Below are 19,755 nucleotides of genomic sequence, written 5' to 3'. Positions count from 1 at the left end.
TATGCATGGCCCCCTCATCCTCCAATCCTGGTATGTGGGGCCTCCTCACCCCCCAATCCTGGTATGTGTGGCCCCATCACTGCACACTGTCTGTCATCACTGTATTCCTGTGACAGCCAGCCTGTTGCTAGTGTTCATAGGAGACCGTGATTTCTGCTATATATAGCAATGCTGTATATAGCACAAGCAATCAGATGACTGCAGGTTCAAGTCCCCTAAAGAGACGAACAAATACAGTGAAAAGTAAAAAAAAATTGAAAAAAGTATAAAAGTTCAAATCATCCCAGTTTTCCCCCATTTAAAATTAAGAAATATAAAACATTTAAAAAATACACATATTTGGTATCGCTGCGTTTGTAAAAGTCAGATCCATCAAAATATAAAATAAATTAATCCATTTAGTAAACGGCGTAACTAGAACATTACATAAAATGCCAGAATTACAGAATTTTTTTAAAAAAATATATAATAACAGGCAATCAAAACATTGTATATACCCCAAAATGATATCAATATAACCATCAGTTTGTGGTGCAAAAAACTAGCCCTCACGCAGCCCCATTCCCGAAACATGAAAACGCCGCGGCTTTCAGATCTCGGAAAGTGGCGACACAAGCAAATTATTTTTATTATTTTTACAAATTTCAGAATTTTTTTTCATCACTTAAATATAAATCCTATAAATCGTCACTTAAGTAGAAGAGATGAAGCTTTACTACCTCCTGCTCCAGTTCCAGCACTTCACCGCTGCCGCTGATCTTTAGTCACTGGCATCTAGGGTGACATCATGACTGCAGCTCTGCAGCCAATCACTTGGCTCAGTGGGCCATGCTGACAGAGCTTCTAAGCTCAGTGATTGGCTGCAGCAATGATGTGTGCTGAAGTTGAGCCATCACCCCTGCAGCCTGTCACAATAGAGCACAGGAAGCGCTGAAGATCCAGAGCTGGAGCAGCAGGAGAAAGTAAAGCTCTGTGTGTTTTCTCTACCACTGGGACCCTCCTATATATTACATAAAAACATTCCTGAAAACCCCTTTAATCTGACTTTATAGAAAAAGTCTATATCCGGCTACTGTCCCCCCCTCATGAATCACAAAATATGCCAAGTGTGAACAACTCCTGTCCCCAAATGAGGACTTGCAGGCGATCAGTTGATAGTCGGGGGTCTGGCAGTGACCACCCTCAGCAATCAGCTGTGTTTTGCTGGACGTAGTGGCCTCTCCAGGACACATGTGGTATTACATGGTGCTCTTTCAGAATAATATGTAATATGTAATACATGATATCTTGAAGTCTTCCAGAAGAAGATATTGGCAGACAGGTAATGACTTATTACCTACCAGCCATTGTCTCCTTTATCACTCGCTAGTTCTTATACACATTTGGATGATGTCACATCTTCGTTGGAAGCCGTATTAGGAACCTCCATCGCAGATTTTATCATACAGGACGAGTTCTCAGCCAACAGCTATTTGGCCATTGTTCACATGACGCAAGCCTATGTTATATACAGCAATATGCAGCAGGATACACAGGGAAATGCAGGGAAATATCCAATCGCCAGAAATGGGGTCAGGAGTGGTATGTGTGGCCTTCTCATCCCCCAATCCTGGTATGTGTGGCCCCCTCATCCCCCAATCCTGGTATGCATGGCCCCCTCATCCCCCAATCCTGGTATGTATGGCCTCCTCACCCCCCCAATCCTGGTATGTGTGGCCCCATCACTGCACACACAAAAAATAAACACTTATACTCACCTTCCTTCCTCACCTCTGCTCCAGAGCTGCTGTGTTTTGTCTGCCAGCAGCTCATGTTGGTATCTGAGCAGCGTGCGCTCTCAGTTGCTGAGGTGAGCTGCTCCTGCTGCCGGCATATTCACTCCTCTCCACGCCGGGACTATGAGCGTTGACAAGCGTGAATATGCATTCTCTTTAGTAGCGGGCACTGTAAGCAGGAGCCACGGCTCAGCGCTCCTCCGTGCCCGCTACTAAAGAGAATGAATATTCCCTCTTCTCCACACCCATGGAAGTGGAGAAGAGGGAATATTCATGTCCCTTTAGCAGCGGGCACACGTGGTAGCTACAGCAGCCGCTACTGCGTGTGCCCGCTCCTCCGCTGCCGCAACCTCCCACCCCCCCAATACTCACCTATCCTCCTTGCTCCCCCGAGGCTCACGGGCACCATAGCAGTGGTGTGGCCTGCCACCATTGGCGGTACGCCACTCATTATGGCTTACAGCCAATGAAATCACAAAAGTCATTATCTCAGTAAATTAAAATACTTCATAACATCAGCTTGAAAAATGTTTTTAAAATCCGAAATGTTGTCCTACTGAAATGTATGTTCAGTAAATGCACTCAATACTTGGTCAGGGCTCCTTTTGTATCAATACTGCATCAATGCGGTGTGGTATGGAGGCGATCAGCCTGTGGCACTGCTGAGGTATTATGGAAGCCCAGGTTGCTTTGATAGCAGCCTTCAGCTCGTCTGCTTTGTTGGGTTTGGTGTCTCTCATCTTCCTCTTGACAATACCCCATAGATTCTCTATAATAGACTCTCTATGGGGTTAAGGTCATGTGAGTTTGCTGACCAATTAAGCACAGTGATACTGTTGTGTGTAAACCAGGTATTGGTTTACTTTTGGCCGTGTGGACAGGTGCCAAGTCCTGCTGGAGAATGAAATTTCCATCTCCAAAAAGCTTGTCGGCAGAGGGAAGCATGAAGTGCTGTAAAATGTCCTGGTAGACGGCTGCGCTGACTTTGGTCTTGATAAAACACAGTGGACCTCCACCAGGAGATGACATGGCTCCCCAAACCATCACTGATTGTGGAAACTTCACACTAAACCTCAAGCAGCTTGGATTGTGGCCTCTTCACTCTTCCTCCAGACTCTGGGACCTTGATTTCCAAAGGAAAATTGGAACTCTGGGACCTTGTGGAGTGTGTCAATGACTGCGTTCTTGGCATTTGTCAAGTCAGCAGTCTTCCCCATGATTGTGGAGCCTACTGAAACAGACTATGGGACATTTTTAAACACTTAGGAAGCCGTTGCAGGTGCTTTTTGTTAATTATTCTAATTTACTGAGATATTGACTTTAGTGTTTTCATTGGCTGTAAGCCATAATCGTCAACATTAACAGAAATAAACACTAGAAATAGATCTCTCTGTCTGTAATGACTCTATATAATATAGGAGTTTCACTTTTTGTATTGAAGAACTCAAATAAATTAACTTTTTGATGATATTCTAATTTAGTGAGATGCACCTGCATATGATGACTGTTGCCCCCAGTGGAATATATGCGGTGTCTATTTTGGGATATTTTAGTACACCCATGATGATACTATAGACAGCCATTATACCTGGAATGGCCCCTTCCTTGCGTGCCTTGCTTTTTTTCGCTTACATGTCTAACAATCACATATGTGTTGTGTCCCTTCCCCCATCATCCTATTCTTCTATTGCTGAATAAATATGATAGATTTTATACTCCCTGGACTCCTTTGATGGTCTTTTACCCTGCGGGGTTTTCTTTCATATATGGACTCGCTGTGTGGTGGTGATGGTAGAGGACATTGTGTAGGAGGATCATTTTGGCCTTGTATAGTAGAAATTTTGGGAATATTGGTCTTTGTATAGTGTATTTTAGATTAGTAACAGTCGTATACTGTAATTATAGATGTATAAATCCTCTTTTAAGTGGCGGGTAGGTTATATGGGGAAACATGTACTTTGGGGCTGGGGTCCCTGATCTCTTAGGACCCCAGCAACGCTCCTGCACTGGGGAAAAGCAGGGTCTGGAGGCCACTTTAATATCATCATTTTACGGATATGACGCCAAAGAAACTAATGAAGTGCTTTGCAAAGTGCCAGAATTTTCACAATTCTGAAAATAAATTGTAAGTTTAGTTCCACTATAAGTGATGTTAATTCTGTTATGAGAGCTAACCTTCTGAGACAGTTTATCAATGCGCTGTGTGAATTGTCACATTAAGCTTTGCTACATCTATACATAGTGAAGTTCAGGATGAAAATGCTGCAGGTCCCATCTCTTCTACAGAACAATCCCATGGAAATAAAGCTGATCATTTTATCAGACGGGATCATTAGAACTTACCTGGTTGGATCCTTTGTTTCTGGTGGTTTCTTTCCCAGGTCGTCATTAAGGCCCTTTACAATAAGCTCCAAAAACTCATCGGACTTTCTGAATCTTTCAAGCGTTTTCTCCATCACAGAAAGGACAGAAAGGAGGCGCTTATCCTGGCAGAGGAGAATCACAGATATATTGTTCTACATCTTCCAGATGTTTGGATTTATTTACAGACTAATGATTAATCTCGCATGAAGAATGATAATATTATAACAGATCACAATTTTGGGGTAAAATTATTCAATTTAAAAAAAAATATATATATAGCAATTATAGTATTCTGACAAGACCAATTTTTTGTTTTTTTTTCCTCCCCTTTTCCCAAAAAATATAACTTTGTTTTTTCATTAACAGACGGAGGGCTTGTGTTTTGTGGGACTAGTTGTTGTCTGGAATGAGAACATTCAATTTACCACATAAAGTATTGAAAAATGGGGAAAAAATCAAAGTAAGGTTATTATTTTTGGTTTTTTGGTTTTTTTTATGAACATTTAAAAAAAATGTGGTTTGTGAGACCATTTTCATCTTGTGAAGACCTAATTTTATAAAGTGATCCCATTGATGGAGTTGTCGGCTTTTTCTTGTGGAGAGATCAGTAGTTACAAGTTTCTGATTGCATTTTTGGGAGGGAAGTAGAAAGACCCAAAAACCACAACCACAACCATGGCACTTTACTGTCCTTTACAGCATTGACCCGACGTGTAATAGATTTATATGTAATGAAAGATTGTACTTATGTCAATGCAGCAGCAACAAATATTGTTTTACGCTTTTTCTTTTTTATAGTTGGCCAGAAAACTGCAGAACCTTAAGCAGAAAATGACATGAATGAGAACATCTGCCCGGCTTGTACCGGATCCGGGGGTGTTACGTACAAGGCGAAGCTCCCAGAATAAGGATTTGCTTCATTTTGGTGCAGAGTTTCTAGTAGTTTCTGGTTACTACTGTTACAGGCAGATGCCGTCTGCATAATACAGCCAGCACCGCCTCAACCCCTCCATGCATGTGGACCCCGGCACAAACACTCCGGTACATCCTTTTATGTAAGACATTAATAATTCTACAATTATCACACACAACTTATATACAGAAACCTCCCAACCATCCCAGATCCAATGGGACTGTCCGGCTGTCGCTGGAGGTCGGGGCTATGTCCTGACGAGCTGTGTTCTGACAAGACAGTCTGTGTAGTACAAGAACGTCTCATGCCGTGCTGCTGTGATCGCTCCTGGAGAGGGGCAGCATCCGCTCCGTACGCCTCGTACACGCGCGGCTCTGCTCCATACACCTCGTACACGCGCGGCTCCGCAAGCCTCGTACACACCCGGCTCCGCTCTGTACGCCTCGTACACACGCGGCTCCGCTCCGTACACCTCGTACACACGCGGCTCTACTCCGCACGCCCGGCTCCGCTCCGTACACCTCGTACACGCGCGGCTCTGCTCCGTACACCTCGTACACGCCCGGCTCCGCAAGCCTCGTACACACCCGGCTCCGCTCCGTACGCCTCGTACACACGCGGCTCCGCTCCGTACACCTCGTACACACGCGGCTCTGCTCCGCACGCCCGGCTCCGCTCCGTACACCTCGTACACGCGCGGCTCTGCTCCGTACGCCTCGTACACGCGCGGCTCTGCTCCGCACGCCTCGTACACGCGCGGCTCTGCTCCGCACGCCTCGTACACGCGCGGCTCTGCTCCGCACGCCTCGTACACGCGCGGCTCTGCTCCGCACGCCTCGTACACGCGCGGCTCTGCTCCGCACGCCTCGTACACGCGCGGCTCTGCTCCGCACGCCTCGTACACGCGCGGCTCCGCTCCGCACGCCTCGTACACGCGCGGCTCCGCTCCGCACGCCTCGTACACGCGCGGCTCCGCTCCGTACGCCTCGTACACGCGCGGCTCCGCTCCGTACGCCTCGTACACGCGCGGCTCCGCTCCGTACGCCTCGTACACGCGCGGCTCCGCTCCGTACGCCTCGTACACGCGCGGCTCTGCTCCGTACACCTCGTACACACACGGCTCCGCTCCGTACACCTCGTACACACACGGCTCCGCTCCGTACACCTCGTACACACGCGGCTCTGCTCCGTACACCTCGTAGACACACGGCTCCGCTCCGTACACCTCGTACACAGGCGGCTCCGCTCCGTACACCTCGTACACAGGCGGCTCTGCTCCGTACACCTCGTACACACGCGGCTCTGCTCCGTACACCTCGTACACACGCGGCTCCGCTCCGTACACCTCGTACACACGCGGCTCTGCTAAGTTCACCTCGTACACACGCGGCTCTGCTCCGTACACCTCGTACACACGCGGCTCTGCTCCGTACACCTCGTACACGCGCGGCTCCGCTCCGTACACCTCGTACACGCGCGGCTCTGCTCCGTACACCTCGTACACACGCGGCTCCGCTCCGTACACCTCGTACACACGCGGCTCTGCTCCGTACACCTCGTACACGCGCGGCTCTGCTCCGTACACCTCGTACACACGCGGCTCCGCTACATCCACACTGTAAACCCCTCCTGACCCCACACATAAACTTCAGCTCATCCAGCACCATGACAACCAGCACAGCAGAGTCCTGCATCCACTGAGGCCCCTGATCATGTGACCCCTGACTCCTCCCCTCCTGTGACCTCATCACAGCTCCTGTGCGCACAGAGCAGCCATATATGTGGTGGCGGCTCTGCAGGTGGAGGTATGTGGAGACCCCATTACTGGGCGCAGGGGGCATTAACCCCTTCAGCACGGAGACTCTTTATAAGAATCATAAGGTTTTTGTTCTGTTTCCTGTAATAGATACATAAGACCCAACTATGGAGACAGGAAGGAGGAAACGTATTGTTCTCATAGTACAGGACCCCTTTACTGACCCCACAGTGTAATGCTCCCATTATGCCCCTTATGCAGGATGTATGATGCCCCACACAGTGTAATGCCCCCATTATGCCCCTTATGCAGGATGTATGATGCCCCCCACACAGTGTAATGCCCCCATTATGCCCCTTATGCAGTATGTATGATGCCCCCACACAGTGTAATGCCCCCATTATGCAGTATGTATGATGCCCCCACAGTGTAATGCCCCCATTATGCCCCTTATGCAGTATATATGATGCCCCCCACAGTGTAATGCCCCCATTATGCCCCTTATGCAGTATGTATGATGCCCCCACACAGTGTAATGCCCCCATTATGCCCCTTATGCAGTATGTATGATGCCCCCACAGTGTAATGCCCCCATTATGCCCCTTATACAGGATGTATGATGCCCCCCACACAGTGTAATGCCCCCATTATGCCCCTTATGCAGTATGTATGATGCCTCCACACAGTGTAATGCCCCCATTATGCCCCTTATGCAGTATGTATGATGCCTCCACACAGTGTAATGCCCCCATTATGCCCCTTATACAGGATGTATGATGCCCCCCACACAGTGCAATGCCCTCATTATGCCCCTTATGCAGTATGTATGATGCCCCCATTATGCCCCTTATACAGGATGTATGATGCCCCACACAGTGTAATGCCCTCATTATGCCCCTTATGCTGAATGTATGATGCCCCCAGTGTAATGCCCCCATTATGCCCCCTATGCAGTATGTATGATGCCCCACAGTGTAATGAACCCATTATGCCACCTATGCAGTATGTATGATGCCCCACACAGTGTAATGCCCCCATTATGCCCCTTATGTGGTATGTATGATGCCCCCACACAGTGTAATGCCCCTTATGCAGTCTGTATGATGCCCCCCACACAGTGTAATGCCCCCGTTATGCCCCTTATGCAGTATGTATGATGCTCCCACACAGTTTAATGCCCCCATTATGCCCCTTATGCAGTATGTATGATGCCCCCACACAGTGTAATGCCCCATTATGCCCCTTATGCAGGATGTATGATGCCCCACACAGTTTAATGCCCCCATTATGCCCCTTATGCAGTATGTATGATGCCCCCACACAGTGTAATGCCCCCATTATGCTTCTTTTTCAGTATGTATGATGCCCCCACACAGTGTAATGCCCCATTATGCCCCTTATACAGTATGTATGAGGCCCCCACACAGTGTAATGCCCCTATTATGCCCCTTATACAGGATGTATGATGCCCCCACAGTATAATGCCCCATTATGCCCCTTATGTTGTATGTATGATGCCCCCACACAGTGTAATGCCCCCATTATGCCTCTTATGTAGTATGTATGATGCCCCCACACAGTGTAATGCCCCCATTATGCCTCTTATACAGGATGTATGATGCCCCCCACACAGTGTAATGCCCCTATTATGCCCCTTATGTAGTATGTATGATGCCGCACACAGTGTAATGCCCCCATTATGCCCCTTATGCAGTATGTATGATGCCCCACACAGTGTAATGCCCCCATTATGCCTCTTATGTAGTATATATGATGCCCCCACACAGTGTATTGCCCCTTATGCACAATGTATGATGCCCCCACACAGTGTAATGCCCCCATTATGTCCCTTATGTAGTATGTATGATGCCCCCACACAGTGTAATGACCCCATTATGCCCCTTATGTAGTATGTATGATGCCCCCACACAGTGTAATGCCCCCATTATGCTCCTTATGCAGGATGTATGATGCCCCACACAGTGTAATGTCCCCATTATGCCCCTTATGTAGTATGTATGATGCCTCCACACAGTGTAATGCCCCTTATGCAGTATATATGCTGCCCCCTCAGTGTAATGCCCCCATTATACCCCTTATGCAGGATGTATGATGCCCTCACACAGTGTAATGCCCCTTATGCAGTATATATGCTGCCCCCTCAGTGTAATGCCCCCATTATACCCCTTATGCAGGATGTATGATGCCCCCACACAGTGTAATGCCCCATTATGCCCCTTATGTAGTATGTATGATGCCCCACACACAGTGTAATGCCCCAATTATGCCCCTTATGTAGTATGTATGATGTCCCCACACAGTGTGATGCCCCCCTTATACAGTACGTATGATGCCCCCACACAGTGTAATTCCCCCATTATGCCCCTTATGCAGGATGTATGATGCCCCCACACAGTGTAATTCCCCCATTATGCCCCTTATGCAGGATGTATGATGTCCCCACACAGTGTAATGCCCCCATTATGCCCCTAATGCAGGATGTATGATGTCCCCACACAGTGTAATTCCCCCATTATGCCCCTTATGCAGGATGTATGATGCCCCCACACAGTGTAATGCCCCCATTATGCCCCTTATGCAGTATGTATGATGTCCCCACACAGTGTAATGCCCCCATTATGCCCCTTATGCAGGATGTATGATGCCCCCACACAGTGTTATGCACCCATTATGCCCCTTATGCAGTATGTATGATTCCCTCACACAGTGTAATGCCCCCATTATGCCCCTTATGCAGGATGTATGATGCCCCCACACAGTGTAATGCCCCCATTATGCCCCTTATGCAGTATGTATGATTCCCTCACACAGTGTTATGCACCCATTATGCCCCTTATGCAGTATGTATGATTCCCTCACACAGTGTAATGCCCCCATTATGCCCCTTATGCAGGATGTATGATGCCCCCACACAGTGTAATGCCCCCATTATGCCCCTTATGCAGTATGTATGATGCCCCCCACAGTGTAATGCCCCCATTATGCCCCTTATGCAGGATGTATGATTCCCTTACACAGTGTAATGCCCCCATTATGCCCCTTATGCAGAATGTATGATATCCCCACACAGTGTAATGCCCTCATTATGCCCCTTATGCAGGATGTATGATGCCCCCATTATGCCCCTTATGCAGAATGTATGATATCCCCACACAGTGTAATGCCCCCATTATGCCCCTTATGCAGGATGTATGATGCCCCCCACAGTATAATGTTCCGTCTGAAGTCCTGCAGTTGGAATAATATCTCTGGAAAATAGTTTTCCCTCTGCCTGCTCCCCTACATGTAGACCCTCAAGCATGTATATAGAAACAACCTTTATTCCAAATGGATTAAAAATTCATGTTCTTAAAACAAGCGCTGATTCAGATGCATTCAACTGACTCGTTTTGAACCAATAAAGTTCTTACTCCTAGAATTGCAATTTCATTTGGATTAAAGGTTGTTTTTATTTATTTTTCAGATATTTCCACGTGAATGGTGCTGGATTATTCACCTGCCTCTTTTTGCTCTAATTACTTGTGGCTGATACAAGCTTTCAGCTCGGGCACTACCGATGGACTTCATCAGAAATAGTGAGTGAGCTGGATATATTGTTTTTTATTTTTTTGTTCCTCCAGCATGTAGGGGAGCAGGCCTTACTCTGCTCCCAACCGTCCTGAATTCTGCGGGACTGTCCCGTCATGGCTCAGCTGTTCTCCTGCGGGACTGTCCCGTCACGGCTCAGCTGTTCTCCTGCGGGACTGTCCCGTCACGGCTCAGCTGTTCTCCTGCGGGACTGTCCCGTCACGGCTCAGCTGTTCTCCTGCGGGACTGTCCCGTCACGGCTCAGCTGTTCTCCTGCGGGACTGTCCCGTCACGGCTCAGCTGTTCTCCTGCGGAACTGTCCCGTCACGGCTCAGCTGTTCTCCTGCGGGACTGTCCCGTCACGGCTCAGCTGTTCTCCTGCGGGACTGTCCCGTCACGGCTCAGCTGTTCTCCTGCGGGACTGTCCCGTCACGGCTCAGCTGTTCTCCTGCGGGACTGTCCCGTCACGGCTCAGCTGTTCTCCTGCGGGACTGTCCCGTCACGGCTCAGCTGTTCTCCTGCGGGACTGTCCCGTCACGGCTCAGCTGTTCTCCTGCGGGACTGTCCCGTCACGGCTCAGCTGTTCTCCTGCGGGACTGTCCCGTCACGGCTCAGCTGTTCTCCTGCGGGACTGTCCCGTCACGGCTCAGCTGTTCTCCTGCGGGACTGTCCCGTCACGGCTCAGCTGTTCTCCTGCGGGACTGTCCCGTCACGGCTCAGCTGTTCTCCTGCGGGACTGTCCCGTCACGGCTCAGCTGTTCTCCTGCGGGACTGTCCCGTCACGGCTCAGCTGTTCTCCTGCGGGACTGTCCCGTCACGGCTCAGCTGTTCTCCTGCGGGACTGTCCCGTCACGGCTCAGCTGTTCTCCTGCGGGACTGTCCCGTCACGGCTCAGCTGTTCTCCCGGCTTCTTATACTCACCGCTCCGATGTTGGGCTGTAGCTCCTCCTGCTCAGTGGGGGTATGGGGGGAGGGTGTCAGTGAATAAGTTAAATTATATTACTCAGTAGATGCCTCTTCATTCTCCTGTGACCACACCTGCCCGCGACTCCAACCAGGAACTCAGTATCCAGAGGCTGAAGATCTAACCATTGAGCTACAGCTCCAAATGGTGAACATAGGAGGATTTAGTTAACTTGACTTTACAGTGCAGTCAATGCATCCAGAAGCAGCTCATATAATTCCATAGAAATACATTGTGTATAGCAGTATTTTTATGGTGCCTGTATACTGAGCAGAAGAAAATGATTATTTTGGTCCTATAAATGAAAAGTGGTAAATTTATGAGCTATTACAAATTATGTTTTTTCTGAGAGTCCCTGGTTTTGAACCCTCAACCTCAAAACATTACAGACACAGCAGAATGAATGGATTTCTATACTCACATTGTACACGCCTCTTCATTCTCCTGTGACCGCACCTGCCCGAGATTTTTTTCATCCTATAAAATTTCTTAAAAATAATATAGAAAAACACTTGATAATTAAATAAAAATTGTAATTTTTAATGAGTTTTGTAAAAAATAATGAACATCACAAATCCGCACATAACATGGACATATTTGGTGTCCCTGTAATCGTAACGACCTGCAGAACACAGCGATCAGATTATTTATGGGGATCGGTAAATGGCGCAATAAAAATCTTCTCTGACTATTGTGTGTTTGCTGCGTTTCTATTATGCGTTTTCCTGCTTATTTGATGTGATTTTGGGGCGGATATGAAGCAGAGTTTTTAACGCTTTTTAATAGTACAGAAAAGCTTTGATTCTGCGCTTAAAAACGCAGCTGAGTTTTTTTTCTTCATCCGTTTTTTTCAGAAGAAGCATATAGAGAAAATGCACCAAAACCGCAGAGTAGTGATGAGGGTGTATTGTTAACCCTTTCGGCAAGCACGCTCTGGTGCTTGCAGAGTATTTTCAGCGTGTTTGGCATCTATGTTTGAGCCGCTGCATGTGTGTGACGGCACTAAGATTAATACCAAGCGTGCTAACAATACACACTCACTCATCTCGCTCTTCAAACGCTTCTATGTGGAGCCTAAAAAATGCAGATACTTCGTTATGTTCAAAATCAAAGCTTTTCTGTCCTATAGAAAGCACCTTAAAAACACGGCTTCACATCTGCACCAAAACGCATCAAATAAGGGGAAGAAAATTGTTCTTGTGTAGTTTGGTGCGGACATCTGCAGACACACAGATGACGTCGCGCTGCCCCGAAAGATAAGACTCATGGCCTCTCATCGACCCACCAGGTGGCACTGACCTGGACTCTGGACCAGAGACCCAGGAATCCATCTGCTTATCTCTGTCCCAGATACAGTGGACAGTCCCGGATTTGGGTCTACACCCTACAGTCTCAGGCTCCTCACTACCAACGCCCCTCTGACAACTCTTTCTACGGGGGGGGGGGGGGATTGTAAATGGGCGTGGATTGGGGTGTGGCCAGGGGCATGACCAAAATTTGCCATGGCGCGCGTAACTGGTGAAAGGAAACCACAATATCATTGAGAATAATAAGTGGTGACATCCATATATTGGGGTATGGTATAGATAGATATATTGATGACATTTTTGTCATCTAGTCAAGGACGAGTGAACAATTTCTTGAATTTGTCAAGGAACTCAACATCAATAGAGTGGGCTTTAGATTTATATCCAAGTTTAATTATTACCAGTTCCTCGATATACTAATCAAGAAAGAACGGGATGGGACCCTAGAAACATAAACCTACAAAGCACTAATAATCTATTCAAGTGGGTTAGCCACCACCCCATCCCCCCTAAAAAAAAAAAAAAAAAAAAAAAAAAAAAAAGAATGCAAAAGGGACAGTTTTTAAGGCTGAGAAGGAACTGTTCTAATGTCACAGATTTTAATATGCAGGCAATAGACATGAATACCAGATTCAGGGAAAAAAGATATCCACAGTACATTTTGGATTCCGCATGATCATTTGCAGAAAAACAGGAGAGAGAGACACTCCATACCTAACCAAGAGATCAAGAAAAGGATGGGATAACACAAGTAATAGGAACTTACGCCAATCAGAGTGACCATATCTTTAATATCCTCAGATAACACTGGGATATACCTGTGGTTGACTTGGACCTGAGGGTGCTGTGGGATCTACTCCCACAATAACTTTCAGAAAGGGTCAGTCAATTATGGACTGTTTAGTGAATAGTTTCTATAAAAAAAAGTACGGATCCGGGAAATATTTTTGAGTTGGAGTCGGCAGGAAGTGGAAAGGGCTTGGATATGTGGCTTGAAGGGGAGATCAGAGTACAGGGTTACCCCGAGGCAGCGAGTCTGTGGAACTGTGGAGAGTGAGCAGTCATTTACTTTAACAGATAGGTCTGTTGAGGGAGTTGAGTGAGATGGGGGATAGATGATAAATTCTGTTTTGTCCATGTTAAGTTTTAGAATTCTAGCAGAGCAGAAGTATGAAATAGTGGACAGACATTGTGAGATTCTGGTTAGTAGGGAGGTGATATTGGGTCCAGAGAGGTAGATCTGTGTATCATCAGCATAGAGGTGATACTGAAATCTGTGGGATTCTACAAGCTGTCCTAGGCCAAAGGTGTAAATGGAGAAGAGCAGGAGCTTTAGGCATGAACCTTCCGGGACACCGACACATAGGGGCCGAGGTGAAGAGGTGGTGTGTGAGACTCTGAATGTCCAATCAGTTAGGTATAATGAAATCCAAGATACGGCCAAGTCTGTGATGCCAAGTGATGAGAGAATCTGTAGTAATAGGGAATGGTCCACCATGTCAAAAGCAGAGGACAGAATAGTGTCGCTTGGATTTGGTGGCTAGTAGGTCATTGGTGACTTTAGTCAGGGCAGTTTCAGTGGAATGGTGTAGTCGGAAGCCAGATTGAAAGCGGTTGAAGAGGGAGCAGGAGGAGAGGTGGAAGGACAGTTCATGATGGACATGTTGTTCCAGTAATTTTTTGAGGCATATAGGAGAAGAAATATGAGGCGATAGCTAGACAGAGAGGATGGGTCATCAGAGGGCTTTTTGGGGAGGGGTGTGATTGAGGCATGTTTAAAGTATGAGGGGAAGACACCAGTTGTTAGTGATAGGTTGAAGAAATGGGTTAGGGTTGGAGTAAATTCTGTTGTGAGATTTGGGATGAGGTGGGAAGGCAACGGGTGCTGTGAGGGTTGTTGGCCAAAGCTTTCTCTAATGTTATCAATCTTCTGCTTGAAGAATGAGGCAAAGTCTTCAGCTAAGATGGGTGGAGAGGGAGGACGTGCTTGGGGACGGAGGAGAGAATTTATAGTGTTGAATATTTGTTTAGGGTTGTGAGACTGGGAGGATATGAGAGATGAGAAGTATGTTTGCTTTTCTGCAGGGAATGTGGACTTGAAAGTAGTGAGGGATAGTTTGAATGCGTTGAAGTGCCTCTTTGATGTGGGATCTTTTTCATCTCCGATCAGCAACTCTGGTCTAGTCTCTCTGGTGTGCAAGGGTTGCCTGTTAATTTTACGAGCTTTGGTATGTGTGAGAGGGGCAGCCGCTTCGAGAGCTGTAGATAATGTGGTGTTATATAAAGCGGCAGCAGCATCTGCATTGTGTAAGGATTCAAACTTACATTTGAAAGAGGGAGAAGGGACTCAGAAAGTGAATGTAGATCAAGGAGCATAAGATTTCTGCGAGGGTGTGCAGGTTTGTGGAGTGGGGATTGTGGACCTAGAGAGGAGAGGGAAGATAATGTAAGTAGGTTGTGGTCAGAAAGAGGGAGAGGTGAGTTAGAGATGTTAGATACAGAACAGAGAAGGGAGAAGATGAGGTCCAGTGTGTGGACATCTTTGTGAGTGGCTGCGGAGGACCATTGAGCGAGGCCGAAAGAGGAAGTGAGAGATAGAAGCTTAGAGGCAGCTGTGAGGGAAGTATCAGTGGGGATGATGAAGTCACCCATGATGATAGTGGGGTTGTCAGCGGAATGGAAATGAAATTAACCCCTTCTCGACCTTGGGATTTTCCGTTTTTGCATTTTTGTTTTTTGCTCCCCTTGTTACCAGAGCCATAGCGTTTTTATTTTTTGGTCAATATGGCTATGTGAGAGCTTATTTTTTGCGGGACGAGTTGTACTTTTAAACGCCATCACTGGTTTTACCATATCCTGTACTGGAAAACGGGAAAAAAAATTCCAAGTGCGGTGAAATTGCAAAAAAAAGTGCAGTACCACAGATTTTTTTTTTTTTGATTTTTTTTTTACCACGTTCACTGAATGCTAAAACTGACCTGCCATTATTATTCGCCAGGTGTTATGAGTTCGTAGACAACAAACATGTATAGGTTCTTTTTTATTTAAATGGTGAAAAAAAAATCCAAAGTTTGCTAAAAAAAAAATGGCACCATTTTCCGAGACCCGTAGCATCTCCATTTTTCAGGATCTGGGGCTGAGTGAGGGCTTATTTTTTGCGCACCAATCTGATGTTTTTATTGATACCATTTTGGGGTAGATCCGATGTTTTGATCGCCCGTTATTTCATTTTATTGCAATGTTGCGGCGACCCAAAAAACGTAGTTCTGGCGTTTAGAAATTTTTTTCTCATTACACCGTTTACCGATCGGATTAATTCTTTTTTTATATTGATAGATCGGGTGATTCTGAACGCGGCGATACCAAATATGTGTATTTTTTATTATTTTACTTTGAATGGGGCAAAAGGGGGGTGATTTAAACTTTTATATTTTTTTCATTTTTTTTATATTTTTAAAAACTTTTTTTTTTTTTTTTTTTTTTACACTTTTTGCTTGCTTCTACAAGCTGCAACTGTCCGATCTCCTCTGCTACATACAGGGGACGAATAGATCCCCTGTATGCAGCAGAAATGCTCCTGTACTATGAGTGCTGACCACTAGGTGGCGCTCATAGCGATCAGTGCATGACCACCACTGGGGTCTGCTGCAGACCCAGGGTTGTCATGACCACCCATCGGTGACCCGCGATCAGAGATTGACAGCGGCATTTAACATGTTAACAGCCGCAGGTGGATCGCGATTCCACCCGCGGCTGTTGCGGGCACATGTCAGCTGTAATAACCAGCTGACATGTGCTCGGTTCAGTGCGGGCTCAGTGCCGGAGCCCTCACTGATCCGGGTGTGATGACCCGGGGTGTAATAATACGCCCTGGGTCGTTAAGGGGTTAAAGGGGAATAAGTTAAGAACAGATTCCCTATCTTAGGCTAACATTTAAGCAAACAATTGTCTATACTAGAGAGGAAGTTACAGTGTTACCAAACTGGGACATGAGTTCTCCCACGAAGAACTGAAGATGAAAAGCCACAGCAAGGAGGTATTGAATGTAGTTTGTGAGTACCAGTGAGGAGTCGTACCGATATACCTCAGCCAGTGAGGTACTGACAAATCAACTGGGAGTAGAGGGCACCCATATGGTCCCCATAGAGGATGATGGACCTACCTATAATGATTTTTTGGACTGTTGTAGCCTGTAACAAAAGTTATGTACCGCCAAATATAAGCGGAAAGTTCTTGACTCTGCATAATGCAAAAGAACCATCCATGAAATGTTGTGCCTGCCATCTGATGTATATCAAGTTCTTGTAAAGTAAAGAAAAGTTTATTTTCAGACTTTGGTTTCCCTCATTCATCTCCATACCATCTGGTCTGCGTTATATAGTTATATTTATGTTTTATATTGGGATCTGTGATTTCAGTCTACTCCACTGTGTGTAGGATGTCTATAGGATAATAGAGTATAGTAAAGTTGTTATGGACGTGACTTAACTAACATTGTGCAGTGTGTCTGGTTTCCCTATAGTGACGGATATTTCTTGTTGCTAAAACTGTGATATTTTTTTTACGTTAAACCTTTTTTAAACAGCTCTCATTAGTGCGATCATACAACATACAAGCCTCTGATTGCTCCGGTGATGCTCTGTACTACTGTAGTGCCGTGTATTATCACTGCCTGTCAGTGTAATACTAACGGCCCTATACACATGAGATAATTGTTGACTGATCGGTCATTTGGCAGCCGGCTATCTCTCCTGACTCCCCCCATACACACAAATATTCCAGCTTTCCTGTGGTCTGTATGAGAGAGTCACCTCCAGACTCCTCTAGCGGAGGATTATCTACAGGAAGAACAATAACTGATTAACCTCTGAAATTCATGATGCCAGATTTATCTCTGCCCTGACATCATCTGTCAGGAGGCCCCCAAATACATTATATAGTCTAAACCCCCCCCCCCCCCCAAAAAAAAATATAGTGCTTTCTTTAGTCTAATATGACCTTTAGTCTAATATGTAGGGGGCATTAAAAGGTAACTTATTGGACGCTGCCTCTGGCCCGGCCTGATAGAATTTAGTACATTGCAGGGCCAGACACCATTATTAGGCATTTATATATCATAGTAACTAGGCAGCCCCATTTTATCAAAACCTTGGAGGAGGAAAAGCATTCAGAATAACTCTGCCAAACCTTCTTAGATGCCATGTTTGCTTTTGACAGCAGCAAGTGGTTAAACTGCCAGGCTTTGTGTTGCAGCTGCATCTGCAGTGTACATCTATGTTCTGGTGCTCAAACGAGTTAATTTTTTTTGTATTTAACGTATTAAAAAATAAGAAAATATGTCTCATGCTTTTGCATGTTTTTTTCTTTTTACAAGAATTTTTGTTGCCAGTTTTCTTTTGAAGCATTTTAATATCTGCTTTTTTTCTGCCGTTTCTCTTGTAATATAGGAAAGCCTAAGGCCAGAAATAAACCCCATAATACACTGTATATGGAGACTTTGGTATCAAATAATTTCTGTCCGAGGTGTTTGTGGAAAGAAAAAAGCTTTTATAAATGTCCCAAACTTCTGTATGTGAATCAGACATGAGATCTAACGTGATAGAAGATTACAGTCCGGGGAAGACGGGAAACATTCATATAGACGGTCGGTGGTGATGTAGTCAGTGACGGACTCTGGCCCAATATGTTTCTAGAGCCGTAGTAGAAGATGAATATGTCGTCCTCCTCATGAAGTAGTTATTTCTCATGTCGCGTGTAATGAATATCTCTTGCAGTATTACTAATGCCGATTCCAGTGTCTGTAAATAAAATGATAATTAGCGTCATGGAAGATGAGTTTATGAGAAACGTATTCAGCTGGAGACTCCGAGGAAGAAAGTACTTATTGTTTGTGGGCTAAAATATATAGGTTTTATTACTAGATGTAAAGAATAAAACTAAATACTGTAAAATAATAAATCTCCTCATATGTTTCCCTTATTATCTCCAGTAATTGTATTATTACACAGGATTGTTATGTTACATTGGCTCATCTTCTTCTCATTCAGGTCTCTACAATATCAGATCCTCTCACTGAAGATCTTCTATATAAGAGAATTTTCCCGATTTACCCATCAAAGATGGATATGGACAGAGACAAGATGGCGGAGAGGATATTACACCTCACCCTAGAGATCCTCTTCCGTCTTACTGGAGAGGTGAGAGATTCTGATGACGTCACATTACATCATTCTTATCTATGGGAATAACAGATGGACAGAACTGGAGAGGTGAGGACTCTGGAAATGTCTGGAGGGAGATTTATTAATGTGTCTCTTCATAACCAGGATTACACAGTAGTGAAGAAAACCTCTAGTGAGCGCTGTCAGGACCCTGTGTCTGAGGGATGGGGAAGAACCCTGAGCCCAATCATGGGGCCTCCACCTCACCCACTGATATATGAGGACATCAATGTCCAGAAGATCCTAGAACTCACCTACAAGATGATTGAGCTGCTGACTGGAGAGGTGACACTGCTGGGAATGCTGGGACATTATACAGTAACGCTATGAAGGGATCGGTGGGATGACTGAATCATTGTATGTGTCAGGTTCCTATAAGGTGTCAGGATGTCGCCGTCTATTTCTCCATGGAGGAGTGGGAGTATTTAGAAGGACACAAAGATCTGTACAAGGACGTCATGATGGAGGTTCCCCAGCCCCTCACATCACCAGGTAATAGACAGGACTAAATACACACGGCCTATAATTATCTGTATGTAAAGAATGAATTCAGTCCCTGTATGTGTTTCCTCCAGATCTATCCAGTAAGAGGACAACACTAAAGAGATGTCCCCGTCCTCTTCTTCCACATGACTGTAAACAAGAAGATCCCAATGTTCCTCAGGATCATCAGGTAGATGGAGAGAAGGTGTCATGAGATCTCCCCTATGATGTGTAGACGGCTGTGAAGGTCTTATGCTCAGTCTTGTTTTATCCACCAGTATTATATGTTTTATACTTGTGTAATGAGAACGGTGGAGATGGCAGGATTAGAGCTGATCATAGATGGGACTTCTCCATATGTCTGTGACTTTTACAATATTTGTT

At 45.8% G+C, this 19,755-nt stretch overlaps 1 long non-coding RNA gene across 1 annotated transcript; it reads left to right on the top strand.

The window, feature by feature from the left end:
* Nucleotides 1–6,773: 6,773 nt before the first annotated feature.
* Nucleotides 6,774–18,918, top strand: LOC141218941 (uncharacterized). The gene is made up of 3 exons (XR_012287583.1): nt 6,774–6,857; nt 10,293–10,404; nt 18,715–18,918. It is a non-coding gene; the product is annotated as an uncharacterized lncRNA (long non-coding RNA).
* Nucleotides 18,919–19,755: the final 837 nt, after the last annotated feature.

Source organism: Phyllobates terribilis, unplaced genomic scaffold (genome assembly GCF_046119375.1).
Source record: "Phyllobates terribilis strain yellow unplaced genomic scaffold, ASM4611937v1 Scaffold_251__1_contigs__length_2838608, whole genome shotgun sequence".
Taxonomy (NCBI): Eukaryota; Metazoa; Chordata; class Amphibia; order Anura; family Dendrobatidae; genus Phyllobates; species Phyllobates terribilis.
The sequence above is the reverse complement of the archived record's forward strand: the minus strand, read 5'-3'. Positions and strand labels throughout refer to the sequence as shown.